This window comes from Lissotriton vulgaris, chromosome 4_1 (assembly GCF_964263255.1).
Source record: "Lissotriton vulgaris chromosome 4_1, aLisVul1.2, whole genome shotgun sequence".
Lineage (NCBI taxonomy): Eukaryota > Metazoa > Chordata > Amphibia > Caudata > Salamandridae > Lissotriton > Lissotriton vulgaris.
In genome coordinates, this window is record NC_141691.1 from 1,358,240,085 (window position 1) to 1,358,265,802 (window position 25,718).

The 25,718-nt window shown below is 40.9% G+C and overlaps 1 protein-coding gene across 5 annotated transcripts in view; it reads left to right on the plus strand.

The window, feature by feature from the left end:
- The window catches only part of MYOM1 (myomesin 1), a 736,755-nt gene that overhangs the window by 25,458 nt on the left and 685,579 nt on the right, over nucleotides 1-25,718 (plus strand). The window lies entirely within an intron of this gene.

The following is a 25,718-nucleotide window of genomic DNA, read 5'->3' on the forward strand; positions in this document are numbered from 1 at the left end:
TGAACATGACAATAATTTTAAACAAGTGTTTGCTGCCTTGTCTAATAAGGGTCTTACCCTCCGTCTTGATAAATTCAGATTTAAGGCCACTGAAGTGGAGTACTTGGGACACACTATCAGTGGATTAGGCATTAAACCTAACCGTAATCACATAAGAAATATCATAAATGCAGCCATTCCCAGTTCAAAGGAACAACTTGTAGATCAGTTCAGGTGCCTCCTCAAGAAAAATGCGAACTGTATTTGGTCAAATGAAATGTCAGCTGCTTTTAGTACTTTAAAAGAATTTGTTGTGAATGGTCTTTGCTTAAAACCTTTTGTGTGGGGTAAACAATGTATCGGCATGGTTGATGCTAGCAACACTGGTTTGGGGGGTAGTATTAATCCAAAGGGACAATGGAAGAGAATGGATTGTGGCCTATGCATCCAGAGCTTTGAGAGATGCTGAGAAACATTATTCTGTCATAGCGAGGGAACTCCTAGCATGTGTTTGGGGTGCTGAACATTTTAGTACATTTGTATGGGGCACCAAGTTCATTATAAAAACTCACCACAATCCCCTTGTTTATATGATTGTACCAGGTGGTGGTCGTACTATGTCTGCACGTTTAGCAAGATTAGCTTCTAGGCTGCAAAGCTTCCAATGTCAATTAGAATCTGTAAAAGGTAAAGCGAATGTTCATGTCGATTGTATGTCTAGGGTCTCTCCTCCCGTGTCTAAGTCGGAAGACTTTGAGAAGGAAGATTGTGAAGTTGCGTTTACTTCGTGTGATGTTAATCTGGCATGCAATATACAAGCAAGTTTAAAAGAGGACGTATGGCTACCTGAAATGGAGAAGGATTTGGCATTAAACAAAGTGAAAGAGTATATTCTAAAAGGATGGCCAGAAGAATGAAAAATGTCTGGTGACATGATGAGCTATTCCAAAGTTAAAGATGAGCTAGCCATTGAAAATAATATTGTTGTGAGAGGTGATAAAATTATTCCTCCCCATGCTTTAAGGAACACTGGGCCCGATTCACAGAATGAACTTACTACTTTTGGCATTCACAGAATGCACTTACTACTTTTGATATTCACAGAATGCACTTACTACTTTTGGTATTCACAGAATGAACTTACTCATTTCGGTATTCACAGAAGTAAGGACTACTAACTTTAGGACTCCTAAATGCCTTCTGTGAATACCGAAAGTCTTAAAATTGGGATTTTTCTCAATTTAGTAGTAGTAAAGTTAGGACTCCTAACTTTAGGACTCCTAAATGCCTTCTGTGAATACCGAAAGTCTTAAAATTACGATTTTTCTCAATTTAGTAGTAGTAAAGTTAGGACTACTAACTTTAGGATGCCTAAATGCCTTTTGTGAATACCAAAAGTCTTAAAATTACGATTTTTCTCAATTTAGTAGTAGTAAAGTTAGGACTACTAACTTTAGGATGCCTAAATGCCTTCTGTGAATATCAAAAGTCTTAAAATTACGATTTTTCTCAATTTAGTAGTAGTAAAGTTAGGACTACTAACTTTAGGATGCCTAAATGCCTTCTGTGAATACCGAAAGTCTTAAAATTACGATTTTTCTCAATTTAGAAGTAGTAAAGTTACTACTACTAAATTGAGAAAAATCCTAATTTTAAGACTTTCGGTATTCACAGAAGTCATTTAGGAGTCCTAAAGTTAGGAGTCCTAACTTTACTACTACTAAATTGAGAAACATCATAATTTTAAGACTTTCGGTATTCACAGAAGGCATTTAAGAGTCCTAAAGTTAGTAGTCCTAACTTCTGTGAATACCGAAATGAGTAAATTCATTCTGTGAATACCAAAAGTAGTAAGTGCATTCTGTGAATGCCAAAAGTAGTAAGTTCATTCTGTGAATCGGGCCCCTTGTTTTAGCGATAGCCCATGACGGACATTTAGGTATTTCTTGTAGAAGACGTGTTGGAGAGTCCTTTTGGTGGCCATGCATTGACTCATGTGTGGAACATTTTCTTAGATCTTGCGCAAGCTGTGCATCCAGTGATAAGTCTGCTGTGCATTTTCGTCTTGAACCAAAGCCTGTTGATTTTCCTGTAGGTTTGTGGCGGAAAGTAGGCCTAGATATCATTGGACCTTTTGCTGTTTTCCCAAACAGGTGGCTTTTGGTATTGTATTAATTGATTACTATTCAAAGTGGCTGGGAGTTAAAATGGTAAGGGATGTTACTTCAGAAAAGGTGATTGAATTCTTGAACAAAGTTTTCTGCAGGGAAGGTGTTCTTCAAGAGATTGTAACTGACAATGGGCCACAATTTTTTAGCAAAGAGATGGAGGGTTTCTTTGAGTAATGTGATATTACACACCGAAGAATTGCAGTGTTCCATCCTGAGGCTAAAGGTCAGGTTGAGAGATTTAACCAGATTGTTAAAGAGCCTATCCAGTTATCAGTGAAAGGAGGTTTGAAATGACTCAATGCTTTACAATCCACGTTACTGGCATACAGAACCTCATCCAATTCCGTAACTTTAGTTAGTCCTTTTGAACTTTTTAGAAGACGCAAGCCTAGCACCAAGTTGGTTCCTTGCTGTTAAAAAAAAGTTTAGGTAAGGGTTGTGATTTTTCAAATGTTGATTATGAGAAGGTGCGCCACAGAGTTGAAGCTTATAAGGATAAAATGGGACAAGATATGAAAAGAAGACAAGGTGCTGTAAGTGAACGTGTAGTTAAGATTGGTGATTTGGTGCACATCAAACAGAAAGAAGGTGTTTCTAAGGGTCTATTAAATTGGTCATCTCCTAAAATAAGTTGTAGAGACCTTCAGAAATGCAGTCATGATGTATGGCGGAAGTGTTTGGAATTTAAATAGAATTTCTCTATCAAATGATGGTAAAAGTAGTTTGGAGGATCCTACCTCTAATGTTTTCTTAGGAATTAGTGAACAAGGAAGTATTGTGAATCAGAACACTTCTCCTTCTTGTGATTCTAATATTCCTGCCATGTGTGCAGGCGTTCAACGTCTGCCTTTGAGATTGTGTTATTATATTGAGGTAAAGTTTAAAAAACCAGTTTTTTAAGGGCGAGGTGTCGGGTGCACGCTCACTTCTTATCGGTATGTGTCCGCGAAGTAGTCACAAGGTAGTCATGAGCATGGCAACCTTGTCGATGCTCGTGGCTCCCTCGCGATCTACTGTATTATGTTTATGTCTAAACGTGGTTCTGGTGGGAGGTCGGTTATGTAGTGGGAGTTGATTATTACTGACTTGAACTTGTATCTGGACGGACGTCTTTTTCCCAATAAAGAGGCATTGTACAAAATTTCTGTTTCCTGCATTCTTTTTTGAAGATCATCTCAGCGGTAATTTTCCCAACAAATATGTAGGGCTGTGCAGCGCGTGTGTTGTGTATGCATGTGCTGTGAGTATATGTGCCTGTGAATGGTGCAATACATGGAAGACTCTGGGTTCCATTTTGGGAGACCCAGGGCTGGTTGTAGTACCATGATGAGATGGAAGAATTCCTCCAGACAAATTTGTGGATTAATGCATTCTTGTGAGCTGGGAGGGACACATTCACTGGAGGAGGAAGGGCCAAGCTCTTCACTACACTTCAAAGAGTGCTTTTTGATTCAGAGAGAGGACACTAGGAAGGGGCCTGGGCACATCTCAGCAAGGAGATGGGGCTGATAAGAAAATCATAAAGTGTAGGGTGTGGTCTCTGGGTTAACCTTTTGAAGCACATATCACTGTTGCTGGCATCCAGATGTGAACCTCTAGTCACTCTCATGGCCTTGGCCTGTGTTGTGGGGCTCTTAGATTTGGAGTCACTCCTGCTGTGACAGACTTCTTTCTGGGGGAAATGCAAGACCGAGGAGTGGCCACTTCAAATGGAAGCAGACCCCGATCACCAACTTCAAAGACTTAGACCCTAAATCACATTTGGCACCTGGAAACAGACTTCAAGAAGGGGTGCTCAAGGTCATCAGAATTGTCAACTGTGAAGCAGCCAGTCAGACTGTGAAAAGAGGAGAAGCTCTACAAGACTTCTGTCATTTCCAGGACTGGGGTCTTTTGGCCTTCCAGTCTCTCAGCTGGGGTAGGGGACATTAACCAGCGAACTCCAAGATCACCTGCCCCTGGAGCACTAGTGCCTGTCTGCTGCCAGGATGAGTGTGAAGAACAAGAGAGCGCTTATGGGGAGCGATCACCAATGGCGGTCCTGGCAAGTGGATCCCTGTACCAAGGTGTGAGGAGATGACTGCTGCACCAATTGGGTAATTGCCTGTGTGCAGGTTCAAGTTGGCAGCTCTGTATGCGTGAGGGGCTACCATGAAGCTAGATGTGGTTGCCATCACTGCTAAGCAGATCAGGCCATAGCCTCTGTGTGGATAGAAGTCGGTTACCCCATATGCCAGAGGGGGCCGCTTTGAAGTTTGCTTGCGTGTTGATCAGACTGAAGCCCATGCATTGAATGAAGTAGGCAACTCTGTATACCAGAGGGAGCTTCTATGAAGATTACTGCTGTGCCAATCGGGCTGTAGCCAGTGTGCGGAGTGAAGTCAGTGACCCCGTATGCCAGTGGAGACTGCCATGAGAATTACTACCATGCTGATTGGGCTAAATTCTATGTGCAGAGAGAAGTCGGCATCCCTGTATGCCCGCGGGTGCCACCATGAAGATTACTACCATGCCGATCCGGCTGTAACCCATGCACAGAGTGAAGTCAGAGACCTCGTATGCAGCTTGGAAGAGAAAGTTACTGCCAGTCAAACTGTCTCCCATATGCAAAGCAAACTCGGTGACCCCGCATGCCAGCAGAGGTCACTGGAAAGGTCAAGGACCAGTGCCTGGTTCAAGCCGTCATTGAGAGGAGGCCGCCATGGTGACCCGTGCAGGCCCAAGCCAACAACTGAGGGTCGGAGCCAGAACACTCAACCTCCCCACTTGTGAGAAAGATCATCAGAGGGAGCGCTGTGGACGCCCAACTGCTACCCCTGCAGAGCCTCGAGTACTAATCATCAACAGTAGCCACTGCAGTTCTCTGCAACGTACGCGTGTAAATCGCTCCAGCAGACTTCGGTTGTGCAACCCCAGGAACGCTCTGGTGGAACTTGTTCTGCCACATATCGCTTTTGGCACTAGAACACTTCGACTTTGAAAGAGTTGGAGTGGGACTGCAAATGGGCCTTCACTTGAATATCGCCCATAGTGAATGGGAAATAACGACTTATGCTAGTGAGAGGGAAGTGGGACTGAGGGACCAACCTATTTAAAACTGGAGCCCTGACATCTGGGGGCTATGTGTATTGTTTGTGTATGCTGTATTTTACTTTGTGTTCATATATGAATACTCCCTTTTCATAAAAGCAAGTATTGTCATTTATTTATGCTATTGAACATATTTTGATTTGTGAGCCTGTGTTCACCCCCCCCCCCCCCTGTATTGTATTGTTTTGTAATTGCATTTATATAGCGCTTACTAACCCTGATGAGGCATCAAAGTGCTTTTTCGGCAAGTAGCACGCTACTCCGGAAGCCATAAAGGATTAGTGTGGAATTCGTTTAGTAAAATATTAAAGTAATTTGAGTGGTGGTCTCTACCTCTCCCCAGCCCTGAGAAGCCTTGGATTGCTCGACCCATGCTATTACTGAGATTCAAGTACTGACGGGTACTTGGTCTAATTTCCCAGGACCCACAGTAAGTCAGTTGCTGGGACATCAAGTGTAAAAGGTCCCAACCCCCATGGTTAGTCCCAATAACTCCTGCTTGCCTCATTGACCTCTGGGGTTCTGACAACATCATTTGAATCCATTGCAATGAGAATAAAAGACGGACTGTGCTCTTACACCTTTGGTTTGCTAAAGAGCAACTGTGAGTAATATAGTTTTTGTATTTATTGGTATTTGTGTGCGTCAACATATACTGTGAGGTACTTTGGTGCTAGCAGAAATCCATATCCTTAACTCTGTAAGGCTGTGCAGTTAATGTGTGAACAGCCAGGCCTTCAGTTGTTTCCTAATGTTGAAAAGCTCTGCTTCCTTCCTTAATTCGAGATGGAGTCTGTTCCACAACCTGGCTGCACCCCCTGAGAAAGAGGCCCTGCCAAGTAAGGATCTTTTGGATTTCGGAACATTCTGTAAGAGCATATTGGCTGAGTGAATATTTCTTGCGGCCTCGTATCAGGAAAATGTTTTGGACAAGGGCTGGTCCCAAATAGAGCTAATTAAACTTGACTCGTTTTCACTGGTATCCATTGATGTTCTAACAGTCCTTTAGAAATTGAGTAATATTTTTTTAATGCTCAAAACCAGTCTCACTGCAACAAGTTGAAGTTTGTTCAACGTTCCAACTGGTAGGTCTAGATAGATGACATAGCAGTAATCTAGCTGGGATAACACAAATGCATTCACAATCTGGATTTTTTGAAGGAAGGAAAAAATATGAATGATGTGCTTTATCAGTCATAGTTGGAAGACACAGGATTGCACCACTTAGTTAATCAGTTTGCATAATATAAGCTTAGTATCCAATGTATTGCCAATATATGTTCATAATATCACTTGCTTTTGTCTTAACTTAATTTGCCAGAAGTTTAGGTTCCATACTGAGGTCTCTCAAAAGGGGTAAAAAATCTCAGTTTTGCCCCCATTCAACATAAGGTGGTTTGCTATCATCCAGCATAGAGGAATTGACATTTATGGCTTGCGCACTGGGGTCCTCATTGATTGTAAAAAGGATTTGCGAGACAACTGCATACATCAAAACTGTTCTACCAGAACCATGAATAGATGAATCAGTAGCAGTGGCAAAGCAGGCTCTTGGGGGATGCCACAGGATATTTTTTCTTTCTGAGACAAACAGTCCCATTTCAACCTGGATCCCTCTGAAATAACCTCCAGGCTGTTCCTGCTATGCCCAATTCTTCTAGCCGGTCCAACAGTACCTGATGGTCTCTGGTGTCGAACACAGCTTGTAGCGTCCTCCCCAGTCTGGGTACCCGTGAATGACTACGCCACAAAGGGAGCTTAGTATTAAACGTCTTTATTCTTCTGTGTGGTACTGCGAACTCAAAATTTTAAACCAATCAATCAGGTGTTTGTTAAGCGCAACTACTCACCCGTAAGGGTCTCAAGGCGCTGCGGTGGGTCACAGTTTCCAGTCCATCAAGGATGGGGTCTGTCAAAGAGCCAGGTTTTGAGGTTTCTTGCGAAGATGGGTAGCAATGTTGTCTGTCTGAGGTGGGGCGGAAGGTTTTTCCAGGCTCTGGCTGCGTGGAAGGAAAAGGAGCAGCCTCTCGATCTGGTCTTTCTGGTGCGGGGGACCACGGCGTAGGAGAGCTGGGCTGATCGTAGGGTCCTTTGGGGTGCGTGGAATTTAAGTCGGCTGTTCAGATATGCTGGTCCGGTGTCGTGGAGGGCTTTGTGAGCGTGGGTTAGCATCTTGAAGGTGACTCTAGCTTCGATGGAGAGCCAGTGGAGTGTGCGCAGGTGCTGGGAGATGTGGCAGTGTATTGGCAGGTTGAGGACCAGTCTTGCGGCGGCGTTTTGGATGTTCCGTAGCTTGCGGTGAGGTTTTTGTTTATTCCGGCATAGAGTGCATTGCCGTAGTGGAGCCTGCTAGTGACCAGGGCGTGAGTTACGGTCTTTCTGTGTTCAAGGGGATCCATTTCATTGCATTCCACTCTAACACTTGCGTCACAGTTCAATAGAGTCTATCAGGAGCCAAAAAGGGTTAGATCATTTCTAACTCATAAGACGCTACACCCTCCACTGTTCAATAAAAAAAATATTTATTTTACAAAATAGACATACATAAACATGTACGATTAAATCTCTTCAATCAGTCTTTTTGATGCTTTAATTGTTCAACCTGATCATGTTCTTAGAAACTGGAAGTCGTCACCACCACCGTCCAGGATCTGTGTCACTGGTGTAGAGGCAACAGTACATAGAAACGGGACCCCCTGCAACAAATTAGAGTTACTAAGGCAGGGAAATGGTTCAAAAATAGTGTAAATCCTCAGTCAACTACTAACTTTACTATCAAATACAATGATTCATAATGAACAGAGCTCATGCCCACATCATTATAGAAAAATATCAAAAATATTTTATGTATGCCATTTCAGTAGCATTTGTAGGGGCTTGTTTGATTTTCTTAAAAAAAAAATTCACATTCATTTGACTAATGAAATGAATCATTCTTTTTTTAAAAGTCTCTCAACGAAGCACTTACAATGGCAATCTTGTATGTATCTGGAATAGTAACTGGCTTTGTCAAGAAATGAACGCACCATAGAAACCTCTTGTGGGGTATCAGCATTTGACAGCGCTTGTTCTTTAGCAAGATCTGGTGTCATACCCCATCAGAAAAGAATTCTAGCTTTGTCTTATGGGACTCTCACTTGTCTGCATTCAAAGCCAAACCTGCTTTGGCAAGTAAACGACATACTTGTGTAAGAGCTTTAATGTGTTCCTTTTTTTGTAGCTCTAAATACCAAAACGTATTCTTATGTATTGAAACAGACCACACGTGAAGAAAAGATTGTAATGTACCTGTAATCTTCTTCGAGGTCCAACTGATGATAACCACTTAGTTTCGTTATCATGTCAGCAATGTATGGACTTGGATGTCATTCTCGTTCAATTGCCTTGTTTGCCTTACGTATGTCAACGCATATGTGTGTTACGCTGCAGGTCGTTAATCGACCAGCAGTTCACCGTGACAGCCCTCCTAGTGTCCAGCGTTGTACTGCGGAACACTCCTTGGACTCACTTGAAGCCTGGGGAGTCTTGTAGTAGACCCTGGAAGCTCATTCTTAGCTACCCTGGACAGTTGGTCTGGAGGCATTCTTCTCCTTGGGGTGCTATTATTGTGTTCTCTGTAGTTCTTCATCCCGGAATTGCTCACAAAGGGGTTTTGTTACACCTATCCATCATGGAGGCACAGCCATGTTTTCTCTGTTACTTTTCCGCTATCAAACATGGCAGTTTACTACTTCCTTTTTAATCACTTCCTGTCTGTGGGTTTATAAGAGTCAGAACTGTCTTTCCCTACTGCGTTGCAACACTCTGCGCTCCTGCTGTCGTGTCTTTGCTCCTTTGCTGATTCTTTGTTGATTCTTTGTTCCTGTGTGCGTTCTCGTCTGCTGGTGATTCTGATTCCTATCTTCTGTCCTGATCCATCAGATTCCCTTCAGAACTTTCCTTGTCTGCAATTCTCCGAGTCCTGTTTGAAGCCTTGGATTCCTCATCTGCTCCAGTCCACTTCCACCTCCTAGGAGTCTCCAGTTGTCATCAGAGGTTTTTTTCCTTTGGGATTTTTCCTCTTGGGGGTCTCCTTCCGGAAGGCACTGTCTGCTCAGGCATTCCATGTCAGCAGCATCGTGGCTACCAGAAAGGGTCGACTCTACCTCGGGCAGACAAGAACCACCAAGATCACGAACTGTGAACCTTCTCTTCACACCAAGACCATGATAATTTAATGGTTAAGTAACGTTTCAAGTTCTTTCTCAACAGCTTCTTGCAAATGAAAAGTAACTTGCCTATGTCTTTAAGCAACAGAACGGACGTCCTCATTAAAAAGCAACTTCGTTTTCATAGTCTTACACTTTCCCAAACCATGAAATAACAAAGGGAACTGCCTTACTATTTCATGGTGAGCATTCATGTTGTAATTAACAGAAATCAGTCCCATATCAGCGGCTGTGCTGACACCAAGTAGACAGACACTAGACACTGTGCTTAAAGCACATGATTGGGGGTTACACCTTCATTTTCTTGTGTTTAATTGTCGATACAAATGAACCTCAACTTTTTAAGGGCGTTGATGCAGCGAATGTATACACTTTGGTTTTCAATGGCGTAATTTGCGGCAATGGAGATAATTCATCATAATTCTCCTTAGGCATAATGTTTATCGATACCCCACCATCGATAATGAAAGGTATTGAACAACCATTTTCTTTCAGTGTAATCTTCGGACAATGCTTTGAAATGTTGATATTTCATTGACTGATATTTTTCATCACAAGCAGCCAAACCAACATGGGCAAGCTTTTCTGAGGTAAACATTGACATGACACAATAATTTTCTTCACTTCCACTTAATACTGATACTGTTTGATGTTGATTTAGATCATGATCGACATCGTTCAGTCGTTAAGTGTCAATTTGTCTTAACTCATGCCGCCGCTTGTGTGTCGAATGTTGCTTCTGGAACTTTCTGGTAGCCTTTTTGACTTTGAGCCGTGAAATACTTACTTTTCCTTTGCTTTGCAAACCATCACAAAATATTTTCCTTCACATATCTGTCCAAGAGTGGGACATTTACCTTTTTGTATCCTTGAGTCTTTTGTTTTGGCGTACCTTTCACAATCATGACCAGTGCTTGATTTGTGCCAGTGTTTACCAGTGCCAAGAACCTGCACCTTTTTCTAAACACTGGCACATATGTATCATTCCTCATTCGTGATTTAATACACTTTTTAAAAATTAGCATGTAGGTATGGCTGTCACTAGCATTTGTCAGCATTGGTTAGAGCTCAGATGGCTCCAGGTGCATTGGACTCATGAATAAATACTTGGGGCCTACGCACTTTATGTTTTTTACAAATTAAGTACTGCTCATGACGGAAGGGTGGGTTGTTCCTGTTCACGTGAGCCATCTAGGGGCCTTGAGATGTGTGGCCTCTGGATCTTCCTTGATGACTTTTGGAAAGACGGCCCCAGTCATTGCCTCCATTGGAAAAGCAGCTTTTCACTATTCCAAATATATTAGATACTGTGGTGATTATTGTGCACTTGTCAAACACAACCCCTGAGCTTGATCTGGGTTACGGAACCTGGAACTGAGGTCCTAGGGGCTCACTTTACTCAGGTTCTGGTGAGTAAATAACTGCTTTATCCTTTGGTGGCTCTTTGCACGCTCTTTGTCTTCACCACTTTCTACTTTAAACGCTATCTTGTAATTTGTGATTATCGTTAGCTGCTCTTTGAAAACCTGGTTGTATCTGCCTTCAGCATTAACGCTGCGGATTACGTATGACTGTATCTTGCGTACTACCGCGGTACCGTTATGTACAGTCTGACCAGCAGGTTCACAGTCACTGATTTTAAGATTTCTGTGCAATTCTTTTGTTGTTTTCAACTTCTTTACAGAGGCTGGAGTTGTGACTCCATTCGGCAGCAGTAGCTGGAGCTGGGATGTCTCCAGGTGCACTGGGCTTGCGAATAAATACTTAAGCCCCTCATACTTATTTTTTTTACAAATTAAGCACTGCTCATTACGGATTCATTCTGTGCACCTCCGGTCTCCATGTGAGCAACTTGTCTGTCAGTACGGTCTTCAGCTCTGGCAGTCACTAACACCCGCTCCAGACTAAGAGTTTATCTCAGCATTTGCCTTGTGAATTAATATGACAAGTATCAGTCAATAACTCTTAGACACATGGCTTCTTCATCATTAAATTCATTAAACTTACAATGTCTGATGAGTGTGTTGAGTCTCTCCACAAATTCATCAATAGTTTCACCAACATTCTGGCATTCTTGGTTGAAGATGTATCGTTCATAATCAACATTTGACATTGAATTAAACTTGAAATTCAAAACTTCTATAATCTGGCGATATGTGACTTCTTCATACGTTTGCAACATTTTCTTTATGGGTTCTTTTACACCATCAAGATTTTTTAGATACTTGATAATCTTTTTGTTATCAGTCTCTTCAAGTGCATCAATGAAATTATCAAATGTCTCCATCCAAGCAGCATTTTGTTTTTTTGCGATATCGAACTGTGGTGGTGTCAGGAAAGTGGCAGTGTTGTACCTATTTATGGAAGTGGCTGATGTCGAGGGTGGAGATTTTGCCCGGCTCCCTCGGCTGTTCATATTGAACCTGTTCATGTGAGCCATCTCTGAGGTCTGAGGTCTTGGATCATCATTGATGACTTTTGGAAAGACAGCCTCAGTCGTTGCCTCCATTGAAAAAGCAGCGTTTCACTATTTCAAAGATATTGGAGACTGTGGTGATTGTTGCACACTTGTCAAACACAACCCCTGTGCTTGATCTGAGTTGCGGCACCTGGGGCTGAGGTCGTACTGGCTTACTTACTCAGGTTTTTTGGTGAGTAAATAACAGTTTCATCCTTTGGCAGCACTTTGCCTGCTCTTTTCTTCATTACTTTTTAATTGTAACATTATCTTGCAATTTGTGATTGTCAATAGCTGCTCTTTGAAAACATGGTTGTATCTGCTTTCAGCTTTAATGCTCCTTATTAAGTATGACTGTGTCTTGCATAGCAGTGCAGTACCTTTATGTACGGTCTGACCAACAGGTTCTCTGTCACCGATATGTAGATTTCTTTGCAATCCTTTTGTTGTTTTCAACTACTTTACAGCAGCTGGAGTTGCCCTTTGACTCCACATGCGTTAGGCGTCGGTTCCGTAGTTCGACTGCAATACGAGTGGCATGCACAAGCAGCTTGGTTGGACCATGGCAAACTCTCTGGAAGAGACTGTCGATCTTCAGGTTATTTATGTCCTAACTTGTCGTCAGTGTAACGTCCTCCCCAGCCTAGGCACCCCCCAATGGCAATACCATACACAGAATTCAGTATTGCACGTCTTTATTCACCTATGTTTGATTTGATTTGATTTAAAAATTTATAAAGCGCAACGAATGCCCGGAGGCGTCTTGGCGCTGACACTAGAGAAATCGGCATCAGAGGAAATTTATGTGTGTATTAAATGTTGGTTTGAAAAATCCAGATCTTTAAGGATTTCCTGAACACAATGAGGCTCGAACTGCTTTTAATCGAGATGGTTAGGATGTTCCAGAGTTTGGTCACTCTTACCAAGAAACATCTGCCGCCCCATCGAACTTGTTTGAATCTAGGTGCTTGCAGCATCTTGTGACTAACTGATCTAAGATTCCTCGTGGGGGCATCGTATTTTACTCTAGAGGTCAGATAGAGTGGACCTCTGCCATGAAGTGCGTTAAATGCAATGCATAGTGCCTTGAAAGCTATTCTTTTTCTAACAGGCAGCCAGTGAAGTGACACCAATCGCTCCGCCACTGATTCGTGTCTGGGAATATTCAGGATTAACCTTGCTGCCGCGTTCTGCAAGCGTTGAAGCTTCCTTAGATATTGCTGTTGGATTCCAAGGTACAGTGCATTGCCATAATCCAATTTGGATATGGCAAGGGCAATTACCACTGTTTTCAAAGACTCTGAGGGAATAAAAGCTCGGATCTTTCTGATCAGCTTAAGGGTGGCCCAAAACCTAGCTGTAAGGGCATTGATCTGACTATTAAATGTTAGCCGATCATTGAAAATCACCCCAAGGTTTCTGACTTTGGAAACTGGTTCGGGACATTCACCCAACTCAGAGGGCCACCATGTCGGCGACCAGCCTAGAGGGTTAGTTCCCAAGAGTAGGACCGCTGTCTTGCTGCTGTTTAGTTTTAAACAGTTTGCTTGCATCCAGCTAAATACCTTTGACATACAGGTCTTAAAACGGTCTGCCACCTCGTTTTCGTTGTCGGCGATTGACACCACAATTTGTGTGTCATTGGCATAGCTGATTACAGAGGAGCCATACTGTCTGATTAATGCCGCTAGGGGAGCCACATATACATTGAAGAGCGTAGGGCTCAAAGACGATCCGTGAGGCACTCCGCAACGTAATTTAAAAACTTGTGAGATGGAACCGCCTACTTCTACTCTGAATGATCTTTCAATGATGTGTAACTGTAAACTCAACATTCTAAACCAGTCTTCCTTGCATTCTGCTCTAATTATGTCACAGGTGTACAGAGTCTATCAGGTGTCAAAAGGGTTCCATCATTTCTAACTCGCAAGACACTACATAGCTGAAATTCTGTAGTGCATTGTGGTCTAACTGCCTGCATTCCTCATCCTTTGTTAATCTCAGATGGGTAAATTCTAAGACACACATATTTTAGTGCAGTTTTGTAGTCTCTAGCATTTGTTATGTACCTGATGTTAAAAACGAATTAATGTTTGTTATACGTCTGATTCAGTGGTTTTCTCACCAGTGTAACTGGCAGTACCTGTAAACATAAAGCACTCGCCATTTAGCTAATGAGCACGTGGATGGGTAGGAAAAGAGCGACAAAAAAGGCCATCCCCGCCCTCTGTATCTTTGTGTGAAGCTCTGAAGTGAGGGTCATGGTCTGTCGTCACCAGACAGTTTGCAATAAATTCTCTTCAGTTGTTCATTGAGACTTTTCCCGCCGTGAATGTTATTTCACGCAGTTATGTGTAACCAAGGCCTGTCAGTGCTAAACTGCAATTTTGTAATGTGAGCAAAAGAGGCAAGGGTGACAATATCCATCACTGCATGGGCCAAACCCTTCAACTAATTAGGCCCCAGAAATGGAGCAAATGATAAAGTACATAAACATTTGTAACTATTTTAACCCAGTTGCCTTTTTACAATAAAAATGTGACAGAATTATAAATAATTCTTAATATACAATTTTGAGTCAAATTAATTTACTAAAAATACAAAAACAAAAGAATAACCTACTTGCTCTCGCATTGTTTTAATTGTTGGACTGTGAACAGCATATGTTGTGGAGAGAGCACTAGAAAATACGAATAGCAGTTCCTTCAGCTAAGATATTTAGTTCGAACTCATTATTTTTAAGTCTGTATTTTGACAGCACATTGGTCAAATAGACCTAGTGATTGCAATGCAATTTTAGAGGGTTTTAGGCCAGACCCTTTCAACTATTGACTTTCTTTTTAGTTTAGGAAATTTTATTAAGTAGAAAAAAGGCATCAGAAAAAATACAGTACAGCTTCAAATGAAATACAATGCAATGCATAATGAGAATAATATAATGAAATATGGGAGAAACAATGGAAAAGAAAGAAAGGGAGGGAAAAAGAAAAATGGGGAGAATTACCCAGTAAAGTATATAAATCTTCCAAGAAAAGGAAAAGAATAATAACAATGCATATGCAACTGTGAAATCAATAAGTACAACAATAAGTATTACAGTGATAAAATTCTATATCAACATCATGGAGGTTTGGGCACTTCTTCCAAACGTGAAGAATGTAATGGGAAATTATAAGCTGAAACATCCAAAAAGGTAGTAAGAGGCAACCATAACAAATCTCGTTTAATTACAAATGAAACAGGATATACATAGGCTCTATCTAGTCTATGATTAAAGCAAACGCCATTCCACCAAGCCTGAAATGAGACAGTTGATGTATTTTTCCAGGATTTAGTAACTTGTTGAAAAGCTACCGCCAAAAGAAGATCAATAATAGAGGTTTTAGCGGGGATAGATGTCCATATGTCAGCGAGACTTCCTAGAAATATGTGAAGGAGGGAAAAAGGGAACTGAGTAGAAAAGATTTTATTAATTTGCTGCCATACTTTAGACCAAAAAACGTGGATCAGGGGACATGTAAAAAGCATATGCTTGAGATTTGCCCCGCTACCCCTCTCGTCCTGATGAAGACCCTCTTGCAAGGATTTTACTGATACCTGCTCTAATTGGGTCGAAACGTCGACTTCTTCACCCCCTCCACACAGCCTCCTCCTACCCATAATTTGTGTATAGTATGGACAATGAGGCATGTGTTTTGTGAACGTTTATGTTGATTTATGATCTCTTTACTGCCTATCAGACACTGAATTGACACTACTGTTTGATGAATACGTGTTTTTATTCGCACTATCCCTCCTCACACTACCCTCACGACTGCACGTCCTCCCTACCCCCAGGGGCACTTATACAACTGTTATTTGTTAATTTGGTTTTGATTACCTTCTCCTATAATGTGAATAAAACATTATAGATGTATTTATTTTCTCAATTGCTTTATTTCCAAAAAATACTTTCTCCTTACTGGGACCCCCTCTCTTTAATGGTGTATCTGAACAAGACCAACAGGTGGAGGGAATAGAAGGATCTATTTTGTGTTATTTAGAGGGAGTGAGCAAAAGTCTATTATAAATAATAAATAGTGTTTGGGTAGTATTTGCTGCTCTAGAAGATTTCCTTATTTTGATCCATATTTTCTGCCATAGTGGAAGAGCCAGTGATACACCTAAATCTGTTTCCTAAGCTTGTTCAACTATCGATTTTTCTCTAACAATGGGAGAATCCTGTAATTTTTTGTATATTTGTGAAGCTGAAGGAGAAGATAAAAGGAAGGGTATATTAAGACCCGGAAGAGCAGAAATTTTGGTTTGAGAGGTAGAGGTAGATAGAGAATCATAACTAAGTTGAAGAACAGTGCATCTTAAATTATATTTAGGAAGGGAAGACGAAGGAAGAGAGAAAGTAGATTGTAGAAAGGAAAAAGGAACGCAACTACCATCCTGAAGCAGTTGACGAGTCCAAATAAGCCCACAATCATGCCAATCTTTCCAGAAAAGAGTTCTATTTTTAATTTTAATAAGCGGATTGTATCAAATAGGAGCTTGTAAAAATCTGGCATGATCATCAAGGCCTTCTAGAAATACGGGAGAAAATAGTTTCTTAGATAATTTAAGAATAGGAAGAGACATTTTCTGTGGAATATGTGAAAGAGAAACAAGTTCTTTAAAAGAAAAAGGATGAAAAAAGGAAGCTTCGACCTCAGCCCATAACGGAGGAGAAACGGTATCTGAAGGGGATTCTAATAGTAAACAAACGGAATGAGAAAGAAAAAACGAGGTATGATGGAAAGAAAAATCTTGAAAAATAACTCCACCTAAAAATGTAGGACATTTGAGTTTGGAAAAGGACATCCTCGCTGTCTTACCTTGCCAAAGAAAACGAGATAAGATGGAGTAAATGGTTTTATAGCAGGACTGAGGAATGTTAACAGGGAGGTTAGAGAGGAAAAATAAAATTACAGGGACTAACATCATTTTAATAGAATCTAACCTACCCCACCAAGATAGGAATAGAGGGTGCCATCTCGTGGTAGAGTCTGATAAAGTGGTATGGAGATGTTTAATGTTGAGATCCACCGTATCTTTAACAGAAGGTGTAAACCATAGGCCTAAGTATTTGATTTTGGTTGGACTCCAATGAAAGGAGGAAGCCAAGAAATCAGCATGAAAGCAAAATTTATTAAGAGGAAGAATTTCACATTTATCTACATTAAGTTTATAGCCAGATACTGTTGGAAACTGTGAAACTTCAGAAAGAAAAGCTGGAATAGAAGATTGAGGGTTGGAAATGAATAAAAGAATGTCATCTGCATACGCAAATAATTTTAAATAGGCCTTACCATAAGGAAAACCAGTGATAGAGTTATTAAATTGAATCTTTGTCAGAAAAGGTTCTAATGCAAGAATGAAAAGAAGCGGAGAAAGAGGACATCCTTGAGGAACACCTCGAAAAAGAGGAAAAGAAGGTGATACAAGACCATTAGCAAAGATAAAGGATCTAGGAAAGGAATATAGCAACGAGACATAAGAAGGAAATTTAGAGCCAAAACCAAACCATGTAAGAGTAGAGAAAATAAAAGTCCAATTGACCCTATCAAAAGCCTTCTCAGCATCTAATGGCAATAGCTGCTAATGACTGTTTAAAAGAATGGGATTTACTAAGAACATTAAAGAAAAGACGGGTATTATCTGAAAGTTGACGTCCCTTAACAAAACCACACTGCTCCCTACCAATCAGTTGGGGTAGAATTTTATCTAGACGTAAAGCTAACATTTTTGCAAATATTTTATAATCAAGATTGATCAATGAAATCGGTCTAAAGTTTTTGCATAAGGTATGGTCTTTATTATCTTTGGGAAGGAGGCAAATCAGAGCTTCTTGAAAAGAACCCTCAGACTTCTGAGAGGCAATGAAAAATGAAAATAACTGATGAAGTTTGGGGACAAGTAGGTTAGAGAAATGGGAGTAAAATTCTATTGAGAATCCATCTGGGCCAGGAGCCTTGCCTTTTTTGAGAACATGAATGGCCTCCAAAATGTCTGTAGAACAAATATCCTTATTTAAGGAGGAAAAATCCACATCAGGCAACTGGGGGGCAGGAATGGAGGATAAGTATTGATCAATGTCGGAAGGTAAAGGAGGTGATTCCGGAGTATAAAGGGATTGTAAAAATTGGTAAATTCAGCTAAAATATCCTCGTCTTTATGAAGAACAACATAAGAAGAAGAGACAATTGATTCAATCTTTGTTCGTTCTTTTTTAACTTTAAGGTAATTGGCAAGTACATTTCCAGCTCTATTTTGAGTGGAGTAATATTTGGCACTGGATTTGAGTAAAAACAAGTTGGCGGAATTCATGGATAATTTATTAAAGGAAAGTTTCGCATTTATGAGCTGAATAAGATCAGATTGGGATTTGGTTGAATAATAAGAATGTTCTAGTTGTTTAATTTGGGAAGTTAGTTATGATAAAGGGAGATTAGATTGACGCTTTTTCTTATCAACATAGGAAATAATGAAATTTCTAGAAGCAGCTTTAAAAGTGTCCCAATTCAACTGAGGAGACAATTGAGGAGATTCATTCTCAGGGAAAAAGTGAGATGCAAAATCGCGGAAAGCAGTCATAAATTTTTGATCTAAAAGAAGGGAGTTATTACTTCTCCATCTCCTGGTGCCCTTAACGGGTTGGAGCAGGTCAAGATGTAGGGATACAGGGGCATGGTCAGAGAGTAAAATAGAACCAATGTCAGAGTGAGTAATGTGTTGGGACAAAGCTTTAGAAATAAAAATGTAATCCAATCAAGATTGGGAAGAATGGGCAGGTGAAAAGAACGTATATTCTTGTAAAGTAGGATTGCAAAGTCTCCAAGAATCAACAAGAGACCTTTGAGAAATAGTGGAGGTAAATTGGATGTGAATGTGAGTGGGAGAAAAGCGAGATGCAGATTTCCTATCCAAAAACAGGTCTATAATCATGTTACAATCCCCCCCCCCAGTATGAAATAGTCGTCAGTATATTGCATTGTTAAAGAAAGAATACTAGGCCAAAGCAATTTATCATGTACAGTGGGAGTATATAAATTAAAAATAGTTAAAGGAATGTTGTTGACCAACAACGATATCACAATCCACCTACCCTCAGTGTCAGAATCCTGGTTGATAAGTTGAATATTCAGTCGTTTATGACAAAGAATATCCACACCATTACGTTTGCCCGAACCAGGGGATGCAAAAACATGACCTACCCAATTGCGGCGTAACTTAGAAACTTCAACGTCTTTAATATGAATTTCCTGTAAGAGTACAATGTCCCCTTTCAAATGAGCCAAATGAGAGAGAACACGTTGCCTTTTAATGGGACCAAACCTTTAACATTCCAAGAAATTATGTTAAGTGACATTTAAAACTCTAGAGAATTTAAAGAATAGATACATAACCAACTATAGCATAAGAAGTTAGCATAAAAGATAAATTGGAACAAGTATGAACAATACATCAAGGTAATAACCAAGAAGGAAGAAGAAGAGTAGAAGATAAAACCATGGAAGATATGAGAACATGTAGAAATGGATAAGAGAAAAAAGATGAGTAGAAAAGAGTAAAGACTAAAGGAATGAAGAAAGAGAAATAAGGAAAAAGGAAATAGAGGAAAAGGAGAGCAAAAGCAGAAAAAGGACAGGTGAAGAGAAGTAGGGTAAGAGAAAAAGTCGTACGAGAATAATGCAACAAAGAACATAGTACAGAAAAACAAGAAGAACAGGGGTGGTGGTGCCACATAAGGGAAATGGAACGCCAAACAGGAGACTCCGGGACGAGACCGCCAGGAGGGGAACAGCATCCAGGAAAGACAAAAGCAGTAAATAACAAGGAGGGGCCACGAAACCATAACCTGGAAAAAATAGGGAGAAAAAAGAAATTATAACGCAAAACACAACACATCAAAAAATACATATGGTACAATAATAATAATCACATGATACAAATGAAGGAGAGAAAAAGATCACAACAGGAACAAATAATGACAAAAATGGAATATAAGGCCATCATGGTCGCGGAATGTCCATGGATTCCACTCTGCAGTTATTCAAAAACTTTTGAAGAAGTTCAGGATCCTCGTAAGTAGTCGTCTTGTTATTGTAAGTCACCTTAAAAAGACAAGGGTGGATCAAACCATATCTAGCGTTCAAACTGCGCAAAGCTGGTCTCATCTCCAAAAATCGCTTCCGACGATCCACAGTTATTTTAGCATAGTCTTGAGCAAAAAAGAGACTAGAACCATTCCAAATAATCTTTCCACGTTGCTTAGAAGCTTGAAGAACCTTGAACATGTCAGTGTATTCCAAAAAATAAAGGATGACGCCTCTAGGTTTTGAAGAAGGTACTGTAGAACGAGGAGGAGGACCAAGTTGATGTACCCGTTGAATATTCAAGACTGGACTGTCAGGGAGACCCAGAAGGGTTGGCAAGAAAGTTTGAAAGAAAGAAATCAGAGTTGGCCCCTCAAGCCCTTTAGCCAAACCATAAATGCGGAGGTTGTTGCGCCTGTTGCGGTTTTCCAATTGCTCAATCTGTTGTTTAAGATGTGTTATCTCCTTAGACATAAGAGGAACTTGAGTAGTGATTTCTTGAACCAAGTCTACACGATTTTCCAAGTCCCCGACTCTTTGTTCAGTGAGGGACCAGGAGGTTTCCAAGTTTTGCAGTCTAGTATTAGTTTCCTCCATATGGGGCTTAAGAGCCCGAATTTCCTCAAGAAGAAGCTCCATAGAAATTGAGGAACTCACGTTGGTGGGAGATGGTGGATTAACTTTCGCTCTTTTGCCTGGGATAGAAGGTAACGCAGAGAAGGGTTTAGTATTTTGTTTAGGAACCTGACGAGAACCAGAGGATGAAGTAGACCCCTTGGGAACATTAGAGTCTTTAATAGGGTCCTCCATGGGTTCTTGTAGGACACTAAATAGGTTAAAATCTTCCAAACCGCCTCTTTGGGCTGAAGAGACCCACTGCGGTTGCTGCGGGGTGTTGCCATGAGAAACCACACAGACATTACTGTAGAGGAGGAGCGTTGAAAGGCAGTTGTAGGCTTCTAAAACATCAATTTATAGCTGTAATACAAATATAATGCAGGAGCAGGAAACAGTATATATAGAAAAGGGCTGACAATCCATTTGCAAAAGAAATGAGGAAAAATGATGTGAAAACTGACGAAAAGGGGCTATTTTAGTCGAAAGCGCATGTTATCTGAGAGAAATAACTCCTCTCACGCACCGGAGCCTGCCATTTGTGGTAGCGCCCGAAAAACAAAATGGCGGCCGCGAAAATGGGTGTCAGTAAAGTGTATAAAAAACGGGCATAAAGCTCACCACGAGCGCGTTTCTTTGCAGGATAGATGTAGGCTGGGTTCCGATGCCTAAAAACCTGAAAATTGCGGCCCAAAACGAGGAAGGGAGACCTGGACCCGAACCAAGTCCTCACGGCCCGGCGGAGCTCCTGAAAGCCGCGGCCATCTCCGAAGGCTCCTAAGCAACACCCCTCCAACTATTGACTTTCTTAACCAGCCTTTTACAGCCATTTGCTTGAGGTCATGTCAATCAAGTTTTGGCTCAGCCCAGTTTAGTATTCATCTCTCACGTAATTCTACTGGCTGTTTGGCTGTTTCATTCCACTCTGACTCAAGTACTTGCATGGAACTTCACGAGGGAATACTTTACAACTATAGTCCTCTCTGCGCTTGCTGGCTACCTCTCAAGCATTTTCCTGTAATGTGCTACCACTGCATGCGTTATCACATTAAGCCCAGAACTATTGGTTTTGCTGATTCTTATTTTAAAATCTCAAACATGTGCACATTAGCATTTTCCTGGCTAAAAAAGTGTGTAAAATGTTCAAGGGAGCTAATGACAAAGATCAGCAATGAAGGCAAATCTCTCCATGCAGTCAATTCTAAAGTGAAAACTTTAAACCAAAAATATTATTAAATTTCGTTTTCATTGTTTGCTCTGAGTTGCTGCAATTGAGCAATGGACACCAAAATTAAAATATCATCTTTCAACTTACAGCAAAAGAGAGGCGAAGATGAGATACGCAAGAAACACAAATTAATAAATAAGCAAAACCTCCGAATTTGCAAACCTGTTAAAATAATAGAAAAAAAATGATTTAAATTAACTTGCTGCAAACATTTCTGTAGAGCAAGCTCGGCATGCGAATTCTTGTTCAAGCGCTCCATTGCAAACTATAGCCCTACATTTGTCTCTCTTAGTGCAATGGTGGCCTGAAGGGGTGACTCCACACCTTTGTGCACCAATTTCATTTCATATCCATTTGCTCTTTTAACATGGGTCTCCCAGACCTCTGTTTTTTGTATTTTGGTGCCCAATTGGTCATTGTTTCCTGGATGCAGGAATGGACAAAATACTCTGAACCAGTTATTTGTACTCAACATTATTATTGGTTCTCTTTTTTGCAGTGTTATTCTGTTTCCATTGGAGTTTGTTTGAACAGTCTGGAACACAAAAAAGAGACAAATTCTTGGTGTCTTACAATATCATCTTTATTCGATCTTATTATCCTGGGATAATGTTCTTGTCCTTATTACTTTTAATCACTGTTAATGGTTCATTGTATTTTAAAAAGTGAGATTTTATATAGTGTATAAATGCATATTTTTAACATAAGTAATGCACGTTATGGTTAGGACAACTGAATAAAGTTTCCTTTGATTTTATTTGACAGTCTGTAGCCAGCAATGTTGAAGATGTGAACCTGGGAGGATTCCGTATTAAGGGCCCAGATGTCCCCCTGACAACAAAAAATCTCCCCCTATCTTAATGGAATACAGCACAAGATTCCCTTCCCCAACTCTATGTGAAATCTCCTCAGTGCCATTCTATGTCTCATCTTGCAAAGTTAATTCAGTCACTCACACGATTACAGCTAGGAACAGAATGATGCTCAGGTTCTTGTGTGATCTCCATTCATGTTGTGTAGCTGGTAGTTCCACTGAACCATCAGAGTAAAGTGCAGTCATCTTTGGATGGAATAGGCTCTTTGAATTTGATGGTTTTTTTCAATTGTTTTCTTGACCTTGTTGTGATTAGTGATTCTGTTGATCCAAGAGATTATATTGCAATGCTCTCTGGGTCTGATGTGTCTTCAGGTCTTTTGCACCACTGCCTTTCAGTTCTCCAACCTTTGTCGGGTCTTTCTCGTGTGTATTTGTTATTTTCAGAGCGCGATTATATTATCTGATTTTATTCGGTTGGTTTCCTCCGCTCTCCGTCTGGGTGTGCCATTATCTGTGCCACCTTCATAGAATACACCACTATTTGACACCTCATTTATGTTATGTTATGTGTTTTTGCAAAGCGCACTATCATGCACAATGGTATCCTGCCTCTGAGTAGGTGTGTGCGCCTAGCCCTACCTATGGTAGATTGGATAATTGAAAAGCCAGGTCTTCGGAGATATCTGGGAGATCTGATGCCCCATGTGATGTATAACTCCTTGGTGTTTTCAAAGCTCAAATTGGCATGATCTCTCTTATGGTGTGTGTCTTTAGATGACAGCATTGTGTGCCACGCCTTCGGCAGTGTTGCATCATTCCTGACCAAACTTTGTTCTCTTTCATCCTTGATTCTTGCTAAGCCTTTTGCATTTTCTAGATGGTGCATGAGACAGCCCTTCTTTCGTTCTCCCTTTCCTTGCACTGAAGTGTCATGTTTTGTCTTTGCTCAGCCCAACTTTTAATTCTTTAGTTCTCTTGTGTTTTGACTGTCAAGCTGGTAGTTATGCTCACATTCCTAAGGATATCTATGTATGTTTGCAACTTTACCCCATCTTGCAGTCTTGAAATGCTGCTTGCAAAAGGCACCGACACTGGTGGATGGATGGAGTGATGATATAGCCCTGCCGGGATTTGCTTCATTGAGGTGACTCTGAAGTGGTCACCTCTTAAATCCTTGCTGATGTGTAGACTAGACTTCTTGAAGGAGAGATCACACTACTTCGATGCAGTCTAAGAACACTGTTGAACAGCTGTTTCTAAGTCAGGACTTACAGCACTTATACTTTTTCATTTTATTGCTTTGTTCTTGTGCATCCCTTCAAACCCTCATTGTTTATTCTTTCAAATCAGTGTCAGTTGGTTTTGTCTCTTCTACAGAGCTAGTTGACCGGTTCCCACTGAACGCTTCATGTGACTGTTGATGTCTCGGATGTTGCCATTTCTTTGTTCCCACCACCTTTCATTGTGTTTTATGGGATCTGCATCCTACTTTTCACTGTACATTAGGTTCTAAGTTCATTGGCAAAAGGTCACTTTTATCTTTGTGAGCATGTGTTCTTCCTTTTTTTATCTATTTATGTTGTCGCTCATTTTAATACTATTCTCAAAATCTTAACCTTTCTAAATCGGTCCCTTTGCTTATATAATTGTACTGTCTTTCACGGTATTTACGTTAGTTCTTGTATCTCCTTTTGTTGTTTTTAGAACATGTAGATGGATGTTTTGTTTTATCTCAGCATCCATGTTGATTGTAACTTGTTTTCCTCTGCTGACTTGTTTCCAAGGTAGAGTTTGAGTTTGAGTTTAAAAGCATTTCTAGAGCGCGCGTACACCAGGCGGTTTCATGGCGCTATAAAGTACTGGACCCAGAGGGGCAGGAAGGCCGGGAAAAATAGAGAGAAGCAGTTATGAAGAGAAGGCTTGCGTGAAGAGAAAAGTTTTTAGAGCCTTGCGGAAGAGTGTGTAGTGAGCGCAAGATCTGAGGTGGGCCGGAAGAGAGTTCCAAAGCACTGGGGCGAGTGTGGAAAATTTAGTGCCTCTCCACTTTTTGCGTTTGAAACGAGAGACTATGAGCAGTTGTTGGGCAGAAGAGCGTAGCTCCCTGGCAGGGACGTAAGGCTTAATTTCTGAAGAGATGAAAACAGGGGCTGTGCCGAGCAGGGCTTGAAAGGTGATGCAGCCCAGCTTGAAATGGGCTCGTTCTCGGATGGGGAGCCAGTGTAGGGACTTGAGGAGGGGAGTGACGTGATGTGAATTGGCCAGGTTAAAAACCAGGCGAGCCGCCTGGTTTTGGACCAGCTGAAGTCGACGCATGCTATATGCGGGCATGCCGCAATAGAGGGCATTGCCATAGTCCAGGCGAGAGATAACCATCGCCAGGACAATAAGCTTGAGGGCAGAAAAGGAGAAAAAGCGAGAGACTTCGAATGGTGCGGAGTGAGAGAAAGGAAGAGGACACAGCAGAACTGACTTGGGAGTTAAGGGTGAGTTGGTCATTCAATTTGAAACCAAGAGTTTTTATAGAGGACGAAGGGGAGGGAGGTGAACCTAAAGAAGGGGGACAAAATAAAGGGGACCAGGGACTGACTGGAGCAACCACCCGTCAGTAACAGCTTCGTTTTATCGGGGTTTAACTTCAGGTGGTTGTAGTTCATCTAGTCCCGGATGAAAATCATAACGGACTGAAAATTGGCCATGGACTCAGGGGATGAGGATAAAGAAACAAGCATTTGCAATGCAATAGGTCTCGCATTAGGAAAGTTTGAGCTATTGGTATTGTAAATGACAAATTTTGTATTTATGTGTTGGTTTTGAAAATAGCTAAATTAATAGCTTTGTCATTTACAATGCCAATAGCTTTAAGTTTCGCAAATGTGACACCTATAGCATTTGTAATGCAATATGTGTTGTATTTACGTGACTTAGATGTATTGCTATTACAAATACCAATGGCTTTTTTAAATTTATTTTTTAATAATTAATACTTAAATAAAAGTTATTGTAATTTATAATGGTAATAGCTTAAACTT